The sequence below is a fragment of the Lutzomyia longipalpis genome, chromosome 1 (genome assembly GCF_024334085.1).
Source record: "Lutzomyia longipalpis isolate SR_M1_2022 chromosome 1, ASM2433408v1".
Classification (NCBI taxonomy): Eukaryota; Metazoa; Arthropoda; class Insecta; order Diptera; family Psychodidae; genus Lutzomyia; species Lutzomyia longipalpis.
The window spans coordinates 38,065,768-38,092,040 of record NC_074707.1 but is presented as its reverse complement, the minus strand read 5'-3'; the positions used below and the strand labels follow the sequence as shown (position 1 = coordinate 38,092,040).

Genomic DNA, 26,273 nt, shown 5'->3' with positions numbered 1-26,273 from the left:
AAAACTGCAGATAGAATATTAAAATATCTGCCCCTATAAAGTTGAAACAGGAAATAAGAAAAAACACTAAAAAGCTTCTTTTAAATTGTGAAATGTGTCTCAGCTGAAAGATATAAAGTTTATAACTTTAATGAATACCTAAAATGTTTCATTTAATTAATTCTTTTTAATTTATACAATTTTTTTTTAAGAATTCACAGATTTGTTTTCAGCATTAAGTTGATAACTTTACAGATCTATCTTTTACAATTCTTTTTCATAGAATGTTTTATATAAAAAAAAATCAGTTTTAAAAATGAAAACATCTTTAGTAGATCAGCTTCATTTATTAAAAAAAAACTTCCTAATTCTTATAAAAAATACTTCTCCAAATTTTAATAAGCAAATCAGTCACAAAGTATCCAAAAATGTTGCAAAGCACAAAATTGAGACTCAATTTAGAAGTTTGTGCTACTTACCATATTTATTGAGAGCACTATATGTGAGTGAAACGAGTGAAACCTATAATAAAATGCAGTTTCTATAGATACCTACTCCATAAATTTGTTGATCAATGGCTTTAAATATATAAAATGGTGCTTTACAGTGATGCTCTGTAAATAAACACACGAAAACCCTGAATAAATGTACATAGTAGCACACAAATGTTTATAAATTTTGTACACTAAATATTCCACATTTCTAGATACATAATTTGCACCATCATTGATGTACAAAATGGCTCTGAACAGACGGCGGCAACTTTTGGTTGACGTCTTCGCGAGGTAACTTTTTTGTTACCTCAAAGTAACAAAAAGTTTTCTCAAAAAAGTTACCTCGAAAAAGTTGCCTCACAAAAGTTACCTCCAAGTGCCAAAAAAGTTGCCTCGAAAGATTTTTGTGACAAAAAAAAAGAATTGTGCGAATTTTCACCTGAAAAATGCATCAAGAGCATACGGGAAGCCCTCCGGGGGCACTGCAATGCGTTTTTCCCCGTATTTCTCACTTTTTTGCACACACAAAAAAAGTTGCTTTGCGCAAAAAAGTTACCTCCATAGTAGTGTCAAAAAAGTTACCTCGGGAAGACGTCAACCAAAAGTTACCGCCGTCTGTTCAGAGCCAATGTATTTACAATTACTTTGCAAATCTGAAAAGGAATCTAATTTTATTTTATTTCTGGCCCTAATGTGGACAATGCGTGTAGAAAAAATTCCTTTAGTCGCTACTTAAATCAACAAAGCTTTTTACACGCCAATACATTACAAACTTTTACATCGCTAAGTTGGTTCTTTATTTATTCTTTACTTTCAAAATCTCTTTAATACACTCATCAGAGAAACTTTTGTACTTACACGAAAAAAGGCAATAGAGACGTAAAATTATCGTAAAAAGCTCTTAATTGGAAAAGCACAGACATATCGATAAATACAATAATTCGAATGAAGTAAATTGCTATTACGAACTTTTCCTTTATCCATACCCATAAAAGCGAGAGTGTGCGAGGAGTGAAAATCCATTAGCGGGCGCTTGTATGAACGGCGAGAAATATATACACATTTTCTTCCATTATAAATTTTCCACCCTAATTACCCCCCTGTTTATATTAGTTGTACATTTTATGTGTTGGCATTTCACTTCATATGTGTGCCACCGAACCAACCCTGAAACTTACCATTTGCTGAGGCTTTTGGCGAAAGGAGGAAGAAACGGCGAGTGTTGGAGAATTTACAGTATACAATATAAATTCATGTACTTGCGCACCCGAAGAGGATTGTGGGTTAGGTGTTTTTGGGGAACTAATAGACATACCACAATGGGTATGAATTGGGCGGGTGAAGGAAGGTCTTCAACATCGAGGGGGTTGGTTATTTATTGCATCCCCTCGCGGTAAAATTGCGCGTACACGGTCGATGGTTAAATTGTGCGGAGCTAAAGACTCATATGCGGTATATAGGGGGGAACGCAAAAAAAGAAGGAAAAACGGAGCTCCACAGGTTACTTTCTGTCAGACCCGAGACAGGCCGTGTGGAGCTTTTTTTCCCCCTCAATTCTGTTGCGAACATATCGGAGGGAAAATTTTACATTTGGTCGCATAAATAATAAAAATTTTAATTCGGAAAGGAGTTTGTTTTTGTACTTTGTGGGCGTCGCTTTTCATCTCTCTCTCTGTGAAGAAGCCCCACGACTTGCGCCAAATGTGTGTATCTGTGCGGGGCGCCCCCCCTTTGGAAATTGCGATGATGGCATAAAATATTGGGATCGAAAAAATTATTCACACCTGGGTACACACCAACTAAAAGGTAGATATATCTTCTTTTTGTACCTCCCGATCAGTCAAGAATGTATTGCGATTCCCACCGTATTTCTTTTGTGGAATTTTTATTCGTTTCCCCCCACCGATGTGGTATAAAAAAATTCAGCTACAAGAGGATTTTGCCAAGGATTTTTGCCCGAGAAGTTTCCCAAGACAAAGAAATGTGAAAGCGACACATCATATTTCTAACCACTTTTTGCTGGTAAAAGAAAAACATTGTCTATTCTTCAACACACAAAAAAAAGAACATGAACAAGGGGATGGTTGTTGTGGTGAAAAATCCACTTCTATAATCCTCCCACAGGACTCCCTTTAACTTTACTCCCACACCTTGGAAAAGTTTGGAAAAAAATAGCGCACTAAAGCGGTGAAACATCTCGACGTTTGCCTTCTTCAAGAAGCTACAAAACGCGTCATGAACAACATGAGCAAAAGAACGTAAATCAAGAAAAATTGAAAAGTTTATTATTTCTGTTACAAAATTTATCGCAGATAGTTTACCAAACAGATGAGAGTTCATTTCAGATTTTCATATAATTTTGTAGCAACTTTTTACACTATGTTTTTGAAGGTAGTTTTTACTTATAAAATGCATGAGAAAGAGGTTCAAAAGAAGAAAATTTTTAGACATCCAGTAAAACGTAAATATTCAAATATTTTGACAATTTATTTTAACATTTTAAGGCTGTTTTTAAAATACTTATCCGTTGCTAAAATCTTCTTTTATGTTTAATATTTTTTATGTTATGAAAATTATAAATTAATATTAAAATAAATTAAAAACATCAACTCATAAAAAATTAATCACAATTTTATAATAAAGAAAACACAGCAAAAAAAAACCTTAAAATCACTTTTAATATGCAAATCAGGACATCATTGAAATATCAATACTCTTTAGCATAAAAAATTGAAAATAAATCAACATAAAATTGAAAAATATAATAGGCCATCGCTTGCCAATTTCCTGTCCATTTAGTTATTGATCAATGGTAATGGTAGTATCGACAAGTGCATTGATGTATTTGATGAGGTTATGGGGATAATCTATGTGGGGCCTTGATAAATTGGAGAATGGGAAAATTGAAATATCCCAAATAACAGCAATGCTTCAAGTTATTTAGCCAGAGATTGAAATTCCATTTTTTGTCACATCATGCAAATTCCACATAACGCTGAATCTCACTAATTACATAGCACAAAGCATATTTTAATGAAATTAAGTGGGTATTAATTGTTTAATTAAGTTTTTAATTAAATAAATTGTATAAGTTCCAAAATAGCTCAGAAATGCCAGAGGTTACACTTCATCAATTGATATCCCCTTTGTCCGAATTCAAATACTTCCCAAATTGTTCCAATTTTGTAAAGGGTTTTGTGGTTCTATTTTCTATTACATAATATTCATGCGAGGAAGTGAAAGGATTAACAAGTACATAAAACACTGACATGGATGTAAATAATTAAAATTAATTTAAAATTCTTTTTGGGTTTTCCTCCCCATTATCCATGGACTATATATCCTTATTGCTACATACACGTGCACTTGAGCTCGCAAAGACATTGTAAATGGGAGCCAGAGAGATCCCCTCAAAGCACACTCAAGGAGCTTTTAGAGGACTCGTGAGGAGAAAATCCACTTTAAGATTCCCAAATGGACAAACTTTTCACATTTCCCTCCTTATCCAGACTTTTCACTTTTAATTATCTCACCATGGTGTGTTATCAGTGTTTGTGGCACGATGCTCATCCTCATTGAAATATTACTGCACACATACACACCCATTTCGGGGAAAATTCTTCAGCAGAGTCGCGCGAAAGTAAATCCACCGGAATAAGTGATACAAGTGGAATGACTTTCTGCACAGAGTCTGTAAATTAAACTGTCATTTCGTACACTGTAGAGAGTCTTAAGGTGTTGTTGGATGAAAATGTTTTCACGGTCTCCCCGCCTCCCATTCAGGCATGGGGTGGACGTGAAGGTTCGCATTGAATTTATTTCGTTGAAAAAGGTACTTTGTCTGGAGTTTTCGATTCTTTGAAATAAATTACAGTGATGATTCGCAGTAGAATTTCCTTTTATTTTTATTTTTATTTGATTTAGGGTTTTCCAATACGATATAAACAGTAGATTCGGTTTGTATTTAGCTTAACCAAGACGATATTGATTAGAAACTTTCATAAACGTTCACATTTATTCAAAATAAAATATACATAATTAAAGATCATGATGGAGGCGCCGGGTGAATGCTCACTACATAGTTAAACACCTCCATTCCTCAAACAAAAGTACATGGAAAATTTATTTAAATGAAAATGAAAGAAAAATTTAAAAAGAAAATCAAAACCTAAAATGAAGCCTAAGAAAATTATCCTTGCTCTATAGACAAACTTTCCCTTTAGAGAACCAATTTTAGGGACAAACGAACTTTATGCTTAACCTAATTTGAAGCTTCCTTTATTTTCTCGCTCATCACACACTTGTGGTTCCTTGTGGAATTACCATCATTTAGCATCACATGCCAAATGATGATGGTGACAGGGTAGGCAATATCAGTTGAAATTCCTCTTCCATGTGGAGAAATTGGAAATTTATACAACATACACATTTTCTTAGTAAAGTACTCTAATCCCCGCCCCTCACTCTCATATACTTACTTGCTCATATACACTATGAAAGTAATTTGATAAACTTTTCCCTTCTTATTGTGCCTCTCAACACCCAAAGCGCACAAAGATGCTGATAATGAAGAGGAAGGAAAATGTAAATTACGTTTATTGTGAATTTTATTGACTCGTGCTCTAAATTAAGATTTATTGCGCTGAGTGTAGTGCATTCATTAATTCAATTCCAACGGCTGGGCAATTGTTAAAGTTGTATGCAAATGCATTTCCCCAATGGGGTCCCCAACTGTGAGCTATTTGCACCGTATATGTGCTCTTCATTTTGACTTGAATTGTGGGCATATTCTGGGCAAGTGGATAGAGTATACATTTATGATATATTAAGTACCTTACCTACATAATATAGCCTTTGGTCTTGTGGTTGGACAAAATCTCCTTTACAATTGGGTTTCATCAACCTCTCCATCTACAACTACAACCACTATTAGCATGTTATGTACCCCCCTGACAGTATACCAAAATGGGTCCCTGTGGTCCCTGTGTGGCATGGGTCATGTCTTTGAAGCATGAGAAAGGAACGACAAAGAGGTATTTAAGTTGAACAAATTGATAACATCTTCAAGTTCGAGCTTCCTGGCTCTCAGCAGTGTGGTGCTCTGTGAAAGTCAATAAATTACCACCCGAGACGGAGGTTTTCTTTGAATTCCAATGGGATGTATTATTCACAGCTGAGGGATGTTCTCGTATAGTATCAAAGATACACCACGTTTTGTATCAAATCAAAAGGAAAGGGTTTTTTTAAGAAATTACATGCTTTTGTAATTTGATGAATAATTTCATTCAATTCAATGTTGGTGCTTTAGTTTTGATCCATTGTCTTCAAAGAAAAATATCCTTTATTAATCTAATTTCAATCTATAAATGATTGAAAAATACAAAATCTAAATACAAGATCTAAAGGGCTGATTAGATCATTTCTTCGAACAAATAAATAAGAATAAAAATACTAAAAGAAATTTTAAGAATCAAATAGAATATTTCTGGTTCTTTAAAGCATTGACACTGATAAAGCCAAATATAGGAGCCAATTGTAAGTGAATAAATATAAAAGTTTCCAAATCTCCTTAATCCTAGTTACATTTAATTAATTTATTTCAAAAGCCCAGAATAGGTTTATTAAGTAAAAGTCATTTTGGTTGAGTTTATTTGAAATTGAGGTTTCCATGCTGTGTAACCGACAAGAGACAAAATGCCTCATTTGTGCCATCAGAGAAACTCATAACAATAAATAAAATTACCAACCAAGATTCTCTCATCGCTCTCACATTGTCGTATTTATTTAACACACATTCAGTGAGACATTCTCTTTTTTTTTATTCTCATTCGCTCAACACGTCATCTCCGGAGATACCCAAATAGCATGTTCTACGCGACACTTTATGTTTCATTTTATTTATTTTATTAGACGATATTTTTACGAATTGTAATAAAAAAAGGACAAGTCGGTGTGAATAATTCCAAAGAATTGGTGCAGCACATGGCAAAGTCGATGAATTTTATACATTCAGTGCAAGAAGCCTGGATAACAATCATATGAAATGGCGGAAGTAGTCAAATTTGATTTCATATCCCCACAGAAGCATAGAAACGAGAGCAATTTTACTTGATTGCCTCTCATCCAGGACGATTGGAGAGCACGTTGCTGAAGAGATGCACAGCGGGTAAATTATGCATCACAGGACCTCCGTTCTACACGGCGCCGTCTTCACCCATTGCATTGTTTCATGCAATAGGTGACTTATATGGGGTACGCGAGGTGGTATTTAGGTCACGAATATTAGATGAGATGCCTTGTGGAATTATTTTTCTCCAAAGGTATTTATTGATTCACTTTAATTTACCCGCCGATTGTGGATTCCATTTAATCATTCAATCAAGGATTGTTAGCTTAATCGACTTACACAGCGGTGGTATTGCTGAAATTTCCTTGAAAACGAGAGAAGTTTAAAACTAAGTTTTAAGTTAATTACAAGTCTGGGGAAATCCATTAAGATTGGGAAGATTTAGACCAACATTTGGGGTACTTTTTTCATCTGAAAGTTAAGACAGAAAATCGTTTAAATTCAAATTGGCGTACAATGGAAGCTCAGCAAAACTAGCCCAGTTTTTCATATTCAAGAATATTGATCTTGAAGCCTAATTAAAAGATTTCTTTATCCTTTTCTTTCTTTCTGTATTTGTAAAGTTTCAAATTCAGCTTTTGCAATGTCTATTGAAAAGTAAACTCCACATATATATTTTCCAGGAAATTCTTTCAAAAGATATATTTCACTGTTTTTCCAATTTTTCCTTTAAGAGTATAGAATTGTAAAGAAATCTCATAAAAAGATAAAACTCGACTGAGCGATGAGAAAGAAATTTTTACAATCTCAGGGGGAAACTTGAGCTTGGAAGCTCCCTTCTGTCTAGCCTATACTATATTCAAAGCAATTTAATCTTCAATTTCCTTCTGGGTGACATACAACCCCTCGTGCTGTAATATGTACATAGTGTATGACAAAGAATATGCATTAAGTGGTGTATGTAATTTGAGGCAAACAGCAAATTGGGTAAAGTGCACTCTCTTTTTCGCCTTGATAGGTACAATTTCTCAAGTTGCGGGTAATTGCAAACTTATGCTTTTGAAGTTTAAACACGATTATCTACCGCAAATCTTGGGACATCCCGGGGGCTGTGCCAGGTTTCCCGTGCAAAGCTTTAAATGCCAACGAATAAAACTTTTACCCCCGGGACACTGAAGAATCCCTCAGCGTAGTACACTTTCAATTGTAGAACAATGCTAGGTGCCCCGGTAGAGAAACCCTTCTACCGTATATAATGTTGAGCTATGGCACTATGTGTGTCTAGGGTTGGACAGCTCTGGGTGAAAGAGTGAGATGAGTCGTTAGCTCTATGCCGCTCATCAGGCACTCATAGGTTCAGTAGCCCACTGTTGCTCGTCCGATTCAGTTCGGGACCCGTTAGCTCTTCAAATAAGGGTAGTTATTAGCCCATGTAGGAATATCGTCCTACATATCAGAAGTGGGATAGGGTCCGCGTGTGCCACTGCGTGTGGAAAACCGTGAAAATCACGGCGCGAGTGAAAAGAAAAGTGAAAATTTCGGAGACGACGACGCAAAAGGCAGCGAGACAACATGGCCGCCACCGTGTGGAGAAAAATGCGGCGTAGAAGCAGCGAAATGCGACAAGATAGGACTGCGAAGACCATCGAGAAGCGCCCCAGCAACTGTGTGGTGGAGCACCCGGCGATGGAAGTAGCGCAAGTACCCCTGAATGCCCCAGGAAAGGGAAATAAAAAGAGAAAAATTGAAAGGGGAATATGTTTCTTTGAATTGAAAAAAGTCATGATAAATTTCTGAGAAATTTTTGGCAATTCCAGAAATTTCTATGTGTTAACCCTTTTGTGTATGCTATGTGTGAATGGTGGCCACCCGCACAAAATAATTGTCTTGTCTTGTCTTGCAATAACATGTCGTAACAGGAATTCCTTTTCAGGTTATTCATGATAATTTTTGAAAATATTTCATGTGAAACTGCATAGGAAAATTCATAAGAAAAAAATGAAAAATGTTTTAAAAGTGTTTCATATGTTCGTGAAATTAGCCGAGTTTCATGAAACAAGATTCGGCGAGATTGATGAAACATGAAATGTTTTTGCTGGAATTTGACCATATCGTGACATTTCGGTCGTGCCGATTGAATACTCGGGTATTGCGTCATATTAAATGTCATTTTATATGCGTGTTTGATTGTTTTGAATATTCAAGGTATTTTGTGAGGAAATGCAAGAAAAATTCCATTAAATATCATAAAGAAATTGCTGCAGAGTAAGTAAGAAGATAAAGAAGTGAGACAGGAGAAGCTTATGAAGATAAAAAGTTAAAAATGCTATGTGTAATTTAACTCTTTTAACTACAGGAAACACAAGTCGAGAAGGCAAAACAACACGGTTGCCATGCCCATGGGAACAAAGAAGCTAAGCGCAATAATACAGCGATTTGATTCAGATTGACCGACTGCATTGACACTGAAGATTGGCTTGTAGAAGTTGAAAAGGCGCGTTGATGTATCATTGGGAAGAGAGAGTGATAATTCTTTATGCATCTATGTGATTGAGGAGACCAGCAAAAAAAAATGGTTCATTGAGCCAAAGCGAGGCTGGATTCGTGGCAAAAATTTCGCGATGAATTGTTGCAATTCTTTCCTACCGTTGTGGATTTAAGGGCATCATTGTTGACACAAACTTTGAATCTCTCACGCAACTTCTCCGCGTGCTAATTGATGCGGAACAAAACATTGAAACATAGACGATTCCAAGCAAGACAGGCGCTATTCCAAGCGCAACTCTGGGTAAAATTCAGGGCGATACCATCCGTACCGCCATGGCAAGAAGAATGACATTGGGAAGCACACAAGGAAGCCAAAAAAGGAGAATGAGTAGAAAAGCACCGAAGATCGACGAAGCTCTGAGAACTTTGTTACAGATGCAAGAAGACCGGACATTTAATTGCTCAGTGCCCAAAAATCAGCGAATCTTAAGTAAATAATTCCAATGAATTCCGAGGAGAGATGAAGATGATTAAATTAAATTTCTTGGAGATACGAAACAAAGTAGATGAAATCAATAAAAGAATCTTAAGCCTACTGAGTGTAGATCAATGTGAGATAGAATAAAGAAATTACAGAAAAGTATTATTATTTATTCGAGGTTTAATTAGATGTTTTTTCAAAACAAATTTAAAAAGATAACCTTAAGTTTACAGGAAAAAAGTGAAATACAGATCGCAAGGTAAGCCTGCTAAATAGATTGGAGAATAATTTCTTTGTCATTTTAGAGAATGGCCATACAACGAGGAAGCAACAAAGAAATGTGAAGGATTTAAAAAATATCAAATATTATATGCTCCGCTCAGACACAAGCTAGAAGTAATGAAGGAAGGGAATCTCAAGCGTAGGACAGGAATTGAGGACTGGATAGATATTAAGGAAGGCTATGTGCCAAAGTCAAGCAATGGCTGTGTGCCGCTTGAAAGCTGAGTGCGCTAAACCAAGGATTCAATATCAAGTAGATGCAATGAAGAAAAGCAACCTGAAGTGTATAAAAGGAATTAAGAACTGGATAGAAGGAAGAAAATCACTGGCCAAGTCGAGAGCCGAAGCAAGAAGACTTCGTCTTCACCTGCTGAGCCCCAGGCTTAGTTGCTTCACAGAGTTCATAGTACTATGTGTACTCGATCATGGAAAAAGGCAAAAGATTAAAGAACACAAGATGACAATGATGAAATATAACGAAAGAATAAGGACACTGGATTGACCATTCACTTCATCAATGAGGACATTGATCATATCAGGAAGGCCGAGATGTAGAACAATGCTAGGTGCCCCGGTAGAGAAACCCTTCTACCGTATATAATGTTGAGCTATGGCACTATGTGTGTCTAGGGTTGGACAGCTCTGGGTGAAAGAGTGAGATGAGTCGTTAGCTCTATGCCGCTCATCAGGCACTCATAGGTTCAGTAGCCCACTGTTGCTCGTCCGATTCAGTTCGGGACCCGTTAGCTCTTCAAATAAGGGTAGTTATTAGCCCATGTAGGAATATCGTCCTACACAATCAAACTTTTAGTCTTTGAATCCCTGACAAGGCATAAGATTAGGGTTGCGTTGGTGCGGAGTAAAAGGATGGTGAAAGGAGAGCGGGTGGGAAGCCCATTTGCAAGATAAAGAATCTTCTTTGTTGGGAAATGTAATTCTTTTTTGTTATGGAGAATATCTACCTCCATCGACAGAACTCAAGGAAATTTCATTTTGAATAATCAAAAGTTCTCCTTTTCTCGCAGCAAAAAGGCATGTAATTAATCAAACCACCCGCACACTGCTCTTCCCCTTTCCACCCGGTGAATTTTCTCTTTGTTCTCAACTATTCAATCACGTTCCAAACTAAAATGGCAAAAGGAAAATTCTGCAAAAGTCTTCTTCTCCGCTCTGGACTTGAAGATAAATGCATATTTCACGTCGTGAACTGTGTGAGATTTTATATAATTACAATGCCACCGTGCCAAGATGAATGTTCGACTCATGAAAAAGGAGTTGAAGGAAAATTCACATGAATCGTCTTGGGTGCCAAAAGTCAAATGATATCGCATTGCAGAAATTTGGCCCTGCCATGATGACCTCTGCGCCATTTGATACCCCATAATTAATTATTAGTATTTTAGTCCATTTGCTATGTGTACATATGGGACTTATGCTCTTTGAAATTCAACCTCCGGGGTCATAAGATATACTTTGTTTTTATTGAGTTTTGCCATCTCATTATCTTTGCGCGGGGTAAAGGTATTTCAGCCACGATGCGAAGCTTCTATTTCGTTGGTGGATTCACCTTTCATCGCCATCTCTGAATAATTGAAGAGGATCCTGAGAGAATTAAATTAAGGATATTTCAAGCTCTTCTGTTTTATTTCATTAACAACTCGAAGGTTTTTCTAATAATAACAACGTTGATTTTGTCAATTAACAAAAAGGGAGACATTTCTCATCTTTCTCATCTTGCGGGTTACGGAAAAAGGAAGAGAGCTTTAATTGGCACATTGTCCATTTTCCAACTATTTTATTTATGGAATTTGCTTCTGGTTTTTTGATTTATTTGCTATTCTTAGCTATCCGAATGTTGGTAATAAATTATTATTCAAGAACTCAATGCTTTGGTAGTTTTTGCTTTGATTCCATCCCATTTGATTTATTTTTATTGAATTTCCATTTATTCTTTCCCCTATCAGTATTTCTCATTTAGTTTTATTCATTATGCATTAAGATAAATCGATTTAGTTTCATGCTTATTTGCATAGAATAATATGCTTCGTTTCGCCCCAAAGAGAGCATTAAGATGGAATTGAAAGATATATAATTTTGTTGATGAAACTAAATTCTCGGGAAGGGGATCCCTGTAGATCCGGAAGTCATTGCAAGAATATTGAGTAGATTCAATTGCGGTGACCAAAATCATATCCTCCATTGTTCCCCATTGAAGACGTACAATGAAGACAGGGAGGTTTTGTCTCTCTAAAACTCACCGCAAGTACATATCTACAACAACCCCTATATGCGAGAAGTTGGGTTCCACTATGTGGTTAGAGATTGATGGCAGATTAGGACTCTCTAGGCTAAATGTTAAATGATTACGCAAGAGTCGCACCGCACATAAATGGATGAATTCGTGATGAGATTTGTCTCTCTCTTTTTGCCATCCGGCTCATCCTACCACCCATCCTGCTAAGGCCTCACCCAGAAATTCAATTCAAGCCAGTTTGTTTGACAAGAGCTGCGTCCGAGATTGATTTTGTGATCCTAGGTGGGACCAAAAGTCCTCCTGAGGGTCTAGAGAATGTTTAGGAGGAGTATGAGACCCCGAGATGTGTCATGTTGGACTACAAGTGAAATTCCCGTCAGAGTTCCTCTATGAAACATTCACTTCTCTGTTGCGAGCTTTCCGGCTCACAAGATTTTCCTAACATATGTATGTAGCATATAAATTCTGTACCACATAGTATGGGTTTGTCACTCAATCCAACTTGACTCTAAATGTTTGCAGCGTATGTGTGTGCAAATTGTTCTCACTTTGGAGCATTCCTCATCCGGCATTAGCGTCTGTTTCTGACCATATTCCCATTTTTCGTCCCCAACGTGATGAAACATTTTCTCACTCTGCTTATATATAGCGAATGTGGCTGAATAAATTTTCTATTTTCATATGCAAAATTTTCATTTCCACATAAACTATGCAAATGGTGCCCGAATGATTTAGGGGAGAAAATTGAGTCCACAATAATAGAATATACAATTTTGTATACAATAGTAAATGGTTTTCATTGCAAAAAAACCACCCACACCACAATAAATTGCGTTCACTTGGTGTTGTGGATGGTAATTTAATTTTATCAGCATGCAAAAGTGGAAATAAACACTGTTTTGCTGCTCTTTGAGTGTAAATGACAAATTATTGTTTATGGAATTTCAAAAATTCTCATAAATGTGACTCTGAAATTTAAATATAAAATTCCGTGCAGAAAATGTCTCACACCGGGAGAAATTTATTTTCCATCATTTCCCCTAAAAGTAATTTTCCACTTGAGAATTTATGTCAATTCCTGAATTTCGATATCATGTAAATCATTTAATTTAAGCACCGGGGGGTCGTCGGAACACATTCCAATACGATGATTGAGTATATTATATTAGTAAGAAGGAATCATTTTGATGACAAGTTAAACCTGCTCCCTGCTCACCATTAGTTGTCTCCATTTCATTGCAAATTTAATAACTATTGATGTAGGTAATATATTTTAATGGGAAATAAATATTTAGGCATATTTTCTCATAGTGGGGGCGCCTGATTGTTTATATCTACTATTCGTTTTTATTTTATCGATGAATTGTCTTTATAATTAGTCACAGATGGAGACGCCTGGTGGTTCTCGGGAAAAATTTAATAGAGAGCTTTATCAAACTCAATGATTCTATTTCAAACACTTTCAAAGCTCAGCAACAGTGATTTTGAGATTCTTTAGTGTTTAAAAAGAAATTATATTCCAGTGTTGTTCCACAATTCTTCCAGGTTTATTGGGAACATCCGAAATGCATTCAAGGGTAGTTCCCACAGAATTTATCGACCTTTCGGGATTTCTCTATCATAGGCTTCAATCGCTTCAGTGTATGTACTGTACACATCCTTGTCCCAAATTGACCGCACAATCTCTCTGGGTAAATCGAAGGATATTCATGGAATTTGAGTGGATCTACTCAAAATGTGGGTTGATTCAAAATGAATTTGCCACTATATGCACGACGAATGCCCTCCAATTGTCAATTCACTTTAACATCACCCCAACTGGGGACCATTCAGAGCCCTTGCTTCACATGAGTGGAGATTCCTAATGTTCAAATAAGCAGAAAATACGACTGATTTGCTTTGCACCTCATGCCTGGAGAGGACCCCAATGGCATAGATTTCATAGCTCTCTGGGTGAATTCTTGTGGTGTGCGTAGCATCACTGTGGTCTTCTTCCTTTGAAGATTTGACTTACTGGTGGCTCTGTTGATACAACACTCATTGCCAAATGTAACTCAATAAGTTCCTCCCGCGGGAGTTTGTTTATTTACATTTAGTAAATTAAGTAATTTGTGTTCAATTGCAAGTGATTAAATGCTAATGTATGGTTCAATTCCATTTGGTTTACACCAATTCGCAATTCAAGCATAATGTACGCATTGAGGGAGCAATTTCAATAAAGTTGCGAAAAGAAGAGAGCCAACACCATCAAAATTTAATGAAAATATAGATGGGAAGTGCCAGAAAAAATTCCATTAAACCATTAAATTTGTTTTTGCTATCCAATGAATTTAAGGGATTTTTTAAAAGCTGATTTTAGCTTTTGTTTCCCCCAATAAAAAAAAACAGCGTAAATCTGTTGGAAACAGCATGGATACCCCGTAGAAAGCGTTAGAGAGGGAAAAGTTTTAGCTGTGTGTTACCATAAAGGGCAAATTTAACTATTTCGCAATAAATTCTCTTTTATTGCTCCTCTGGGGGTTGGTTGGGAAAGTCCACCAACATTTAGTTTTAGAGCTTCCCTCCATCCGCCCCTTGCAAACTCCTCATCAATTTACTGCTCATGTTAATCAAAATTGTATTCCACAAATGTTATCACCGATGTTGTGCATGTTAATCGAGAGAGACATTGCCCATGTCAATCCATTTGTAGACATAAATCTTTAATTAAATGACTTTCCCGCCGAACATGCATTGTAACCCACCTATACACAACACAAAGGGGCTGCCCTATGTTTCCCATGTGTGCACTGAACAAGCAAATAAAAGAGCCAACAAGCAGGTGCTACCGCAAGATTTATCAATCAATCCCACAGCACGTTCCCCCCCCCCACCCCGAAAAAGCTCACCATTAGCCGTGGTAGAATATTAAATTGCCCTTTTGCATTTTACTGCCTAAGCCCACGATAAACCCCACGAGGTGCAAACCTATTTCACTTTATCGGGGGATTTATTGACTAACATATCTATGTGGCGCGGCTACTCTTGAGTAAATATTATCAATTATTCATTCAGCAATTGCGGCAAACATTTCCATTTCACGCTCTCTTTATTCAACCATTCCTTCCTTCAACATATAAATTCTACAAATATTTTTTGGTTTAACAAAATAAAGAACTTTGAGGAAATATTTATAGTATGTAGCTGCATTTACCTTATGCCAAGAACATTTAATTTTTTTGATAGTTTTTGGGTGATCAACTGGGCTCCGAGGTGGCGACACAGCTTTTAGCTCTGCCACTTTGATCCCGAGTTCCTTCTACATTCTGTTTGTAAAAAATTGAAATATTTTGTAATCAAATTTATGTACACTGTAATTCATTTTTTTAGTAAACTGCTACTAAAGTCTGTAGTAATGCAACATTTACTAAAATTTTTAGTAATTATAACATAAAATTTTAGTTATGTTGCCTGGAATAAATTTTAGTAAAAATTTCTTTACTAAAATTCTCTACTAAAGTCCAGTCAGTGCCAGTTTTAGTAATGATAACTAAAATCTGAATTACAGTGTATGTATGAGGAATAAGGTGAATAAATATACTCTCTCTATACTATTATCATAAAGCAACTAAAAGTTCTTAATTTCTTAAAAGCTCCCATATATTCTAAAATGAACATGATTCCATTCAAGCGCAAAGTTTATGAAAATTCATTTATCCATTTATTCAATCTTAATATATAAAGCTGAAATCTTAATATATAAAGCTGAAATGTTTGTCTGTGGCACATGAACTCCTCCGAAACGGCTGGGCCGATCTTGATGAAATTTGGTATGGGGGTAGAGGGGGTCAATACGAGTTGCAAGCGTTATATGGGATTCCGCCCCAACCCCCCTTTATAGCGCCCCCACAGAAAAATTGATTTTTTCCATTTTCTACCTGCTGAAGGGTCAGATAATGGGATTTTTTTATTTAAAAAATTTTTCGGGGTACCGTATTATTCAATTCATCCCCCTTACTAATATACGCCCCCCTTTTATAGCTTAAAATGGAGTTTGCTCACACGTGATTGGGGGCTCGGGTTGACTAGTGCTTTATAATAGAGAACTGGTGGTATGTGTGCTATTTATTAATTGGCAAAGTGTTCAATGAAGATAATGCGAAATCAATAATCACATTTGCACGAATTTAGGTATAATTGTTCCTAAAATAATGATACATCGTTCAAACATTTAATCAAATAAAATTTAAGTGTTTCAGAAATTTAAATTTTATCTTTTTTTTTTATAAAATCAGTCCTTAAAACTTTTGTTTTATTCAAGATTTATAAATTTCAAGGAAAGAATTTGAATAATGATAAATTATAAAATGCAAGAATGGAAAAGTTATTTTAAGAATTCTCCAACAAGGCGTGAGATTAAATTCAACTGTTCCAGAAATATCCTTTCTAAACTCTCATTAAAACTCCCATAAGAAATTAGGTGGAAATTTTATTTGACAGGCTCTGGAAAAGTAATTCAAATTACCAAAGACAAGAACAGAAAACTCTTTCAAAACTCTTCAAAGATATCTGAGAAAATTCCAAGGAAAATTCTTCGAAAGTTTTCTCAAATAAAAACCGAAAGCTCTATAGTTTGGGGAATAAAAGTTCAGAAATATTGAGGAAGAATTGAATGGAGGAAGGAGATATTGATTGAAATCGAAGGTTGTAAATTCAAAACTTAATCTTCATGCTAAAAATTGATTCAGAACTGCATCACTTTTTCATAAATAAGAATTTCAAAACCATTCATACAATCGTAAGAGAAGTCAATGCTGCAATTTATTGAGGTTTGGCTCCGTGGAAGTTTTTCCCATTCAAGTGGAAAAATACCGCAAAATCTCATAAAGTTTGAGTGATGTCTCATAAAAATTGTGACAATCACGAAAACCCGCATAAGAAAATGAATCATTTTTTGCGATTTCCACGTTGAGAAAATTCATGAAAAAGTGTCAAAAAAATGGTGAAGAGGATGGATTTGCATGAGAGGAATAAATTCAGTTTCTTTATGTGGACTTCAAAAAAAAACTGATGAGTGGTTTTTGAAGTGTGAAGGTGTTGTGCAGAAATTCCAATTTAAGCTGCAATCCACCAACATTATTCGAAATGTTTATGTCGATATTGTGCTATATATCGCAAATTTCCAGAGCAATTTCCACATATCATCCATGCGCTAATAGAACCTTGATTTATATTGAAAAGTTCTATATATATACATAGGCGAAATGGATGTATTTCAATTGTAAATCCAATTGGATTTTTTTTTTACATATTTCCATGTGAGCCGCTATTTCTGGTTCTTCTCATTAAATTATTTATCCAACAGAATCTATTTTGAAAAACCATTGGCACCTTTTTACCTTTGTCACGTGCTCTCTTTCTCTCTCCCCAGCTCTGTACGAGAGGTCAGGGCCATAAAATGCATTTTATCAATCGAAATAAAAATTATTTTATTAATGACGTACATGAATGAAATATTTCTCTGGGCGAAAATGAAAATAATAATGCTCTATTGATGAAAAATCCCATTGTCCCCAATATTGGTGGAACAATAAAAGCACTTAATGTTGTAATTTAATGTGACAACAATCCAATAAAATAGTCAATTGGTATAGTGTGACTGTTTTGATTTTTTTTAACAATATGGGAATTCATATGCAAACGGCGTGTAGTATCATATAGTCAAGCACTTTACCATTTAAATGAAATGGAAATGTACAAAATAATACCCACTTGGGAGGCAATAAGTAAGCACTCTACACACGGCAAATGCAAAAGGCCATTGTTGATGCAAAAGATCGTCTCGCAATATCGCCCAAAAATCAATTAGCAGAATCAACAATGTGATGATCATTTATATTCCCCGATGATTCACACTTTTTCCCGGATGACCCACCCAAAAGAAATTCCAACGCCTCGTCTCAATAAATCAACAAATCATAATATAATACAAATTGCGCTAAATTATCTCGCATAGCGCCATTTGTGCTTCCGTTTTTTTTAGCCATTTTTGACCATAATCCATCCGTATGGATTCAAATGGCTGCAATTTGAATTGATTTACAATAAAAATTTATCATGAGAATGTACAGCCATTTGTGTTTTCCGCACAGGAAGGAAGATTTTAAGACAAATATGTTGCTTTTATGCAAAATTTTTGAATGCATGCATAAGAATCAATTTACATCATACGTCGCACGGAAAGTTTTGCAAAGTTTTTGAATTGTTAAGGAAAATCTGATTTCTCTTAAACATTTTCTAAGGTTAATAAAAATTAATTTTTGTTGAGAATCGACGATTTAATTAATGAAAATGGATAAAAATTCAGAAAACGTGGATAAGGCTTTTGTTGATTTCTTATAGGTACATTAATTTTATAATGAAAAATCTTGAAAGTCCTGTTGAATTAATTTAAGCATCTCAGTATTATTCTTCACATTTTTCTTGAGCTTTTTAGTTGATTTTTCTTTGAAAAGTTCATTTGTTTTTGTGAAAATTGCATACACTCAACCCTTGAGCTTTCTTTGTCTAATAAAGAATTGAAAGCTCAAAAGCTCTTACTGATAAACTTTCTAATAAATTTTTAAACGAAGAAAACTCGAAAGATTTCCAATATTTTCAGTAAAACCACCCCTATGTGAAATAGTATACATAATACTCTGTCTGTCTGGCAACGAATTATACGGCACGAGATACAGGAAGTACAATGCTGTCGGCAACAATATTGTTCTCTCAATTTTGAATTTAAATCAAATAAATATGAATGCGTGTACGATTTTTCTTTTATGTATATAACGATACAAAATGCTCCTGAATTTGTCTGTAAGCTTTTATATATTTTCCATGTATACATACATTTCTCTATTCATTCGAATTACCTTCCACCCTCCATTATACATTTTATTTCACATATATAAATTCTTTCAATATTTATTCCTTTCAATTTGCAAGTGTCAATGCTGATACATGATAAAAAAAATGTTGATTTGATAATCCTATATATGGAACTTTTTCTCCCCCAAAATATGTTGCAGTTTTAAATGGAGCTTGGATGTTTTATTTTGATATAAATCGCATTATTAATTCCATTTTAAACCACTTCACTATATGCAAAATTTTCCACGAATCTCTCATGTGCCATTGAAGTCTGTCAGGGCGCGCGGGGGCTATTTTTGGATGCAATGTGAAAACTAAATGAAAAAGCATGAGATAACATTTCCGACAGAAATATATTGGATGGTGTGAATGTGAAAGCAAACACTGAAATTGGCAGTTTATTTTAGAATATAGAACAATATTTTTTGCTACTTTTTTTTGTTCTATAAATGAATTTCAAAAAATGAACCAACGTGGAGTTTAACGAGTTTTTATTTGTACAACACCCTCAGGAGTAATTTTAAATTAAATAATATTGTACATGAATATTCAGGTTTAAAAAGAATTATTTTTGAATAATCTCAAATTATTTAGATTATTCAGATTCAGAAAAAATCCAAATATTCTTATTTTATGTTATTTTTCATGTATTATGACCACTAAGTTTTGATATTTTTTATTCATTTAATATTTTTTAAATCATTCCTTCCTCGTTCTTAAAAGTATATTGAAGAGAATTGAATCCTGAACATTCTTTATTTACAAAAATTCTAAAAACTCAAATAAATTTTTATGTAAAGATCATACATAAATCTTTAAAGATTGACAATTTTCTTTATGTTTATAAGGATCATGGATCCCAATTAAACCCTATAATGCGTAGGATTGAATTGGTCAGATAAAATTGCTCCAAAATGTGTGGGTATTGCAACAAAATTTAATGCTATTGGAAATGGTGGTGGAATAAAAATTTCCCCGAAAGATAAAATTAAGGAGCACTTTGTATGTATACCCATCCATAATTTATATCGTGTCTATCAAATTTGACAGTAAATTACGAATAAAAAGCACCGCTCTGCCCACTTTTATGACAGTCATTCTGGGCGAAATTGTGTCAAAATATTTGCGAAACAGTAATGAGGGGGCGGTAAATTTTGGGTGCACATCAAAAAGATGGATTTCCATTATGCGGCGATGCGGGGGAGAGGGAGAAAATTTGTGGGTGTGCATGGGAGATTGATAATTAATTAGTGTTGCGGATGTAAGTTGAGTGGATAGGCCGATGCCATATTAATCTAATAGGTGTTTCTTCTCGTTTTTTTGCCTTTTCAGATGCCGCACTTTTGGTAGCAACATCACTCTCGAGTGGTCTGTACAAGTGTTCCCATCGCTCAGCACCTCCACAAATTTACGGTTCATCGCCAATAGTCCCAGAGCGTGGAGGGAAAGGTGAGATATACTCCATTTCCAATATTTCTTCCCATCGCATTTCCCGTTTGCATAGCAATGTGCCGAAAATAGGGAAAGGGGCAACGTAAAAAATGGACGTAGTGTGAATAAATATAAAACTTTACCCATTTCACATGGGAAAGAATGTATGTATATCAAAGTGAAAAGTCTTGTGGGCAAAGTTTCTCTCAATCTCCATTCAATATATACAAAGTTTTCGCCATAAGCAAAAATAGTCCTCACAGATATGGAAACTTGTGATAGAATTACATTATTCCTGTGAGAGGAATTCTTATTATTTTTTACCCCTTTGGGCCTTCAAATTCACTCAATTTGCACCTTATATTGCTCTTCACCTATTCCATACATAAATTTAATATATATTATATGCAAACTGGACAAACTATCGCATTTTCTGCATGGGGAAAATACAAAATTTCCCACTTGAAATTCAAATATAGAGCATTTTCCAATATAGAACTTTTTTTGGAATCCATCGATTCATTCCAAAATTTAATTGAATTTTCCCAGTAAACATTTTTCCATGAATGCATATAGACTTTTATTCTACATCAATGCTATTACAGGTAGTGTCCATCAAATATGGAAAAACTTGATTGGGGTAAATTAGGTCAATATGAAAAATTAAAAAAAACGAAAAACATATGTGTATAGTACTGAAGGTAGAATTGCATTCATTTCGTTAGCTCACTTGTTAGAATTGATAATAAGAGCAATTTTCCCGAAAATAGGAAAAAAAAATTATCTAAAAATCAAATATTTTCCTCTCATATCAATTGACTTCTGTATTGACTAAAAAACGTTGAAACTTAGATTCTAAATAAAAGTCTTTAAATTAACAATATTCTTTCACTTTTCCGGATACCTGCAGCTTTTCCGGCTCTCCTTACACACAATATTTGGCAAATGAAATTTGTGAATGCACAACGAAGAAAAATAAAAATCGGGGATTTTCTCAAACCTGCCAAATTTTGATGAATTACCTACATTAAATTATTCGAATTTTCCCATCATCCTCTTCCGCTTTATTTGAAAAATTGAATTTTTTTCAGTGACTAAACATTTTTTCTTCTCCTTAAACATACAAATAGAATATTTTTCAGCCCCAAATCCATTTGGCAATACCTACAAGCATACATATGTATATACCTATTTCATTTCGATAAATTTACAAATGAACCCGATGAATTGCAAAAAAGGTTCGGAAATATGAATTTTTCAAGAAGGTCTCGTAAATGCTTGAAATGAGCAAACTGAAATTTAGGCGAGGGTAAAAGGTATATAATTTGTATTCAATGTGCCATGGCTTTTAAGCTAAATCTCTCAAAGAAATCCTTTGAGTTAATCCATTATCCTTTTTTCGTCATAACTTCTTAATTCGTGGATGAAAAAAAAAAAAAAAACGAAAAATTGTCCATGGCATTTGAGTGTGAAATCAGTGTTATTTTTGTAGAAAAAGAAGCAGCATGAATATGCAAGAGGAAGTAATTTATTTAGTAATTTTCGTCTTTCGGACGCTCCATAGCTGAGGGAATCTCTGCTTAAATTGAAGAGCCACCAACACCATTGAAATGCAAATATGCAAATTATTATTTATGGCTTTTACAAATCGACTTTCCTCGCGGGAAAACATGCACTATGTGTGTGGGATTTATTACACTCTGCCGAGGGAGTCAAAGTCAATTTCTCTTTTGGGAGCACACAAGAGCTTTCGCCCTACAGCCCACACGTACACCATTCTGATACGTGTTGCTGAGGTCAGTCATAAAATCATTAAATTTTCGTGAGAAACCCCTATAAAGCAGAGAGAATTCTTTTTTTTTTTTGTTTCATCCGCACACGATAAATTTCACAGACAGAATTTTTGCCACAAGTATCCTCGAGCCATACCAGGCACTCTGAAAGAGCTTTCATCGTGCTGAAATAGCTCCTCCTCTTGGTTGGCGTTTGATAAATTGAAATATGTAAAAATCGCCTGTGAAGAACCAAACCCATGCTTGTCTGTGAGTAAAACATGAGCCTTGCAGTGATTTCTTGAGTACAAAAAAACTTCAACCTAGGTGAGATTATTAAATTGTAAAATGGGTGGAAAAAGTAAGAAAAGATGAAAAGGTTTAATTACTTAATTCCCACCCCGGGACACGGTTGGTTGTATTAACTACATTTCGAGTGCGGGGAAGACAGTAAGAGGATATCATTAGTGATTAATCTCATTTTCCCCCAAGGCAAATAATATAATTTTGAAGCACCCTCCTCGTTCTCCCCTTCCCTTCGCCCTTCTGCGCTCAATCTCACTGCATAATTATGAAGAATCAGCTAAGAAAAAAACAAGTTGATTTTATAAAGTTTTCCCTTCCGCACACAACTTTTTCTTCGTCACAGGAAAGCTCTTTCATCCATGGACACAAAAAATCCTTTTTATTAACCCTTCTGTGACGCGCGGTGCCTTCATTAACTTTCATTGTGTATATTCGTTCAACTATCGGGCGACATTGTAATGAATATTATAATTAGAGTTTTTTCAGCGATAAGGCATTCTTCGGGAACTTTTTACAGCAGCTTATTGTGATAAAATTTAATTTGAATTTTTCTTGTTGGTAGAAAAGTAAAAGTTTGAGTCAAGATTTGACTGCCCAATGTTTCTCAACAATGAAAGTGTAATGAGGGTGTAGTTTATGCAGTTCTGAATATATGTTTTCCAAGTTTTTTCAACAAATTCCAGTAGAAAATAAAAACTTTTCTTCTCTTGTATTGCACAATTTGCTATGACTTGAACTTTTTTCGCGAAGTTATAGAAATTTTGGTAGAAAATTCTGTTTTCAAAACAATTTTGAAATTATCAGGTTTTGCAAAAATATCAAAAAACTTTCTAAGCATAAATGGGTTAAATATTATTGAATAAAAAATCATTGGTTGATTAAAAAATATTTTTCTTTTTTTCAAATTTTCACGAGTTTCCGATAAGGGTAGCATTAAAATAATGAAAACAGGAAGTCCCCTAGTTATTAAGCGTATCAATTTTCCTGAAACTGAGATTAAAATGTCATGATAAAATAAATCAAATAGGGTTATTTATTAAATGCAAAACCTGAATGCAAAAATGAATGCAACAACGTATAATCGGGTATTTCATTAATTTAATCAATCAGATTTTGTTTCATTTATTCTGCCAATATACGTTGCAATAATTAAATTCCTCTTAGTAATTACATAAAATATTATATATAGGTAGATACACTACATAGTATTTAATATGTCCGAGTAATTACATTTTGTCAAATATCTATTCACAAAAACCCAAAACCGCTGCAATTAAGGTTCCTTCTCTGTCGTTTTGGAGGTAATTGAGTTGTCGGAAGTGAAATTCTTCATATTACACTTTATCCATGAAGTGAGCGTTACACCAGTAGTATACCAACTGAATTATAATTTTCAATTTGTAGATTCAACACACATACACACTATTCTCCAACATCGTGACACTGTAATATAATACCTGCCATTTATCTAATAAAATTTTCCTGGAATACTGGGGGTGACCCATCACTATAATGCTGGGGAAAATGACAAAGCAAGAGCCATGCGGGGGCTGTGGGGGAGGAGAGCAGTGTGTCAAAATTAATAATTCTCCAACTACGGATGGGTGCTATAACTTGGTGGTGTTTGCAGCTGTCATTTACTCAATTAAAATAGCAAACTTCCATACACACACCTCTATTATTATTAATATTACCTAATTTGATTTGCACGCATCATTGCATGGTCTACCCCCACATTGTCGTTCCGAAATTAATCCGACACCTATAGCTGCGATATTTGATTACAACTGCCAATTTTGCATTAAAAGCCCGCCGGAATTCTAAAGTGCCTAATTGAACGATAACAGCATTCACTATGGTATGCAATCCATAATGGATGGCGGAGATTGAAATTTCTGCAGTAGCAATACGACACTTGTGTTCAATTTATCACCCATTCTTCCCCCAATACCTTATGCCATGAGCGCGAGTGCAAAATTTTTATGAGTCGCACACGAGTTGGGAAGTGAGCTTGGAAACAATAAAATCAGTCCCTGGTGAGAAAATACAAATTTGGAAATCTCTGTCGATTTTATGGGTTTCTCTCTATGTACGAAATGGAAAATTCCCGGGGCTGCATAGTCAATGCTAGACTTTTTCAATAATTCCATCGAAGGGTTGGGAATTTCCTGCAAAAAAGCTTTTTATTTGATGAAAATTGAAAATGAGTTTAGTCCATTAAATTCTTGATTAAATTGATTTTAGTATCAGATTTTTTAATCAAAAACTTACCTAAAATGGGGAAAAAATTTTCTGGAAAGAAAATTAGTTGGTATACCACAATCGTGGCATACCAAGTATTTTCCAATTGTTGTTAAGGGGTTAGATTAAAATCCTTATAGGGTACCCTTTTAAAAATTCAATTAAAAGAAAAACAAATAGTTTTTCCATGATTTACCAACAAAAAGCTTCGAAATTCGTCGTATTTGAAGCAATTTTAATATGAAAAGTTTATTATATTTCTATACATTAACACCCACTGCGCACATTAGAACTTATCGACACCTAATTCAGCAACATCCCCTCCCCCTTGGCAGCTTCTGCAGAGTGGAAAATTATAAATGCTGTAATTGTATAACTTCCACGACAGTGCAAAGTTTTAAATGAATTAAAAAATTGCCATGAAATTTTACTACTATTCAAAAGAAATTAAGCACAAAAAGCTCAAAATTCCAACACCCCCCAAAGTTACAATGAACACAAAAAAAACGAGCATCCTGGTCGAAAGATCACAAGTAGAACTTTGTTGGGGGTTGCTTTTGTGCAACCCCAAATGAGGAGAGAAAGAAAGTCCCAAAAGTTTCTCATGGCGAGAATAAATGAATAATGGAAAAGTTAATGTGCATAAAAAGTTCCATGAAGATTTTTAGCACAAAGTCCTTCATATATCATCTCAAACTAATATTTACAATAAAAAAAGAAGAAATTCTGCCACTGAGAGGAAAGAAATTTTGCATTAAAGTTATGTGTCTCATAAATAAAAGGCAAAAGTCCCGGGGATGACTTTTTGAGGACCTTTTTCCTTGCTGAATGACACACTGTGTAGCATACTTTCCAGAGAGCAAACTTTTATTATACACAGCACATACAGACGGAATACAAAATACAAAATTCACCATGAGTGATCTTCCATTTAGGTGCTCCCTTCTCTGTCTCCTACATAGAGAATGAAAGGTATGTGCTGAAAAATCCCTAAACATGAAGCATATGGCAGAGGTTTTTTTTTTCTTGTTATTCTTCCTGCCAATATTGTTGAGGAGTGTTGGTATATATAAATTTTAAAGCACCAACACGACCAAAGCACTTACAATTAGAGAAGCGGAAAATCGGGAAGGAAAAACTAATTTGGTTCAGTTCAATGTGAACGCGGGAGAAAGGGTCGTAAAATGAACATTATGACTATTTTATTTTCTCGTCAATATTCTCGTCTTTCTTTACTTCACTCTCTGTTTTATTTTTAACCAAAAACACCGCCTATCAAATGTATTCAAACACAGCTCACAAATTAATTAGGGAAATTGATGGAATTAGAGTTCAGTTAGAATTTTCTTTTAATTTTATTTAAGAACGAGAGCTGAATGTTGAAATTATTCTAACTTATCCCATATTCTGATTTTTAAATTATTTTCTCGTCTCCTGCATATGTATGAGCTTTCAACGGTTTGAAAGCTCCTTAATTTACATTTCTAATTTTTCCAATTTTTCAATCTTATTCTGAATTAATTTTATTACGAAAGCTTTTTACTAATTAAATTTAAAAAAATAATAGTAGGGGTACTGCGTGGCA

At 34.8% G+C, this 26,273-nt stretch overlaps 1 protein-coding gene across 1 annotated transcript in view; it reads left to right on the top strand.

The window, feature by feature from the left end:
• Positions 1-26,273, top strand: part of LOC129787200 (5-hydroxytryptamine receptor 1) — a 51,888-nt gene that overhangs the window by 18,986 nt on the left and 6,629 nt on the right. Inside the window, exon 3 of the mRNA XM_055822579.1 lies at positions 20,271-20,387. The gene's annotated coding sequence lies outside the window, so the exon portion shown is untranslated. The remainder of the gene's footprint in view (positions 1-20,270; positions 20,388-26,273) is intronic.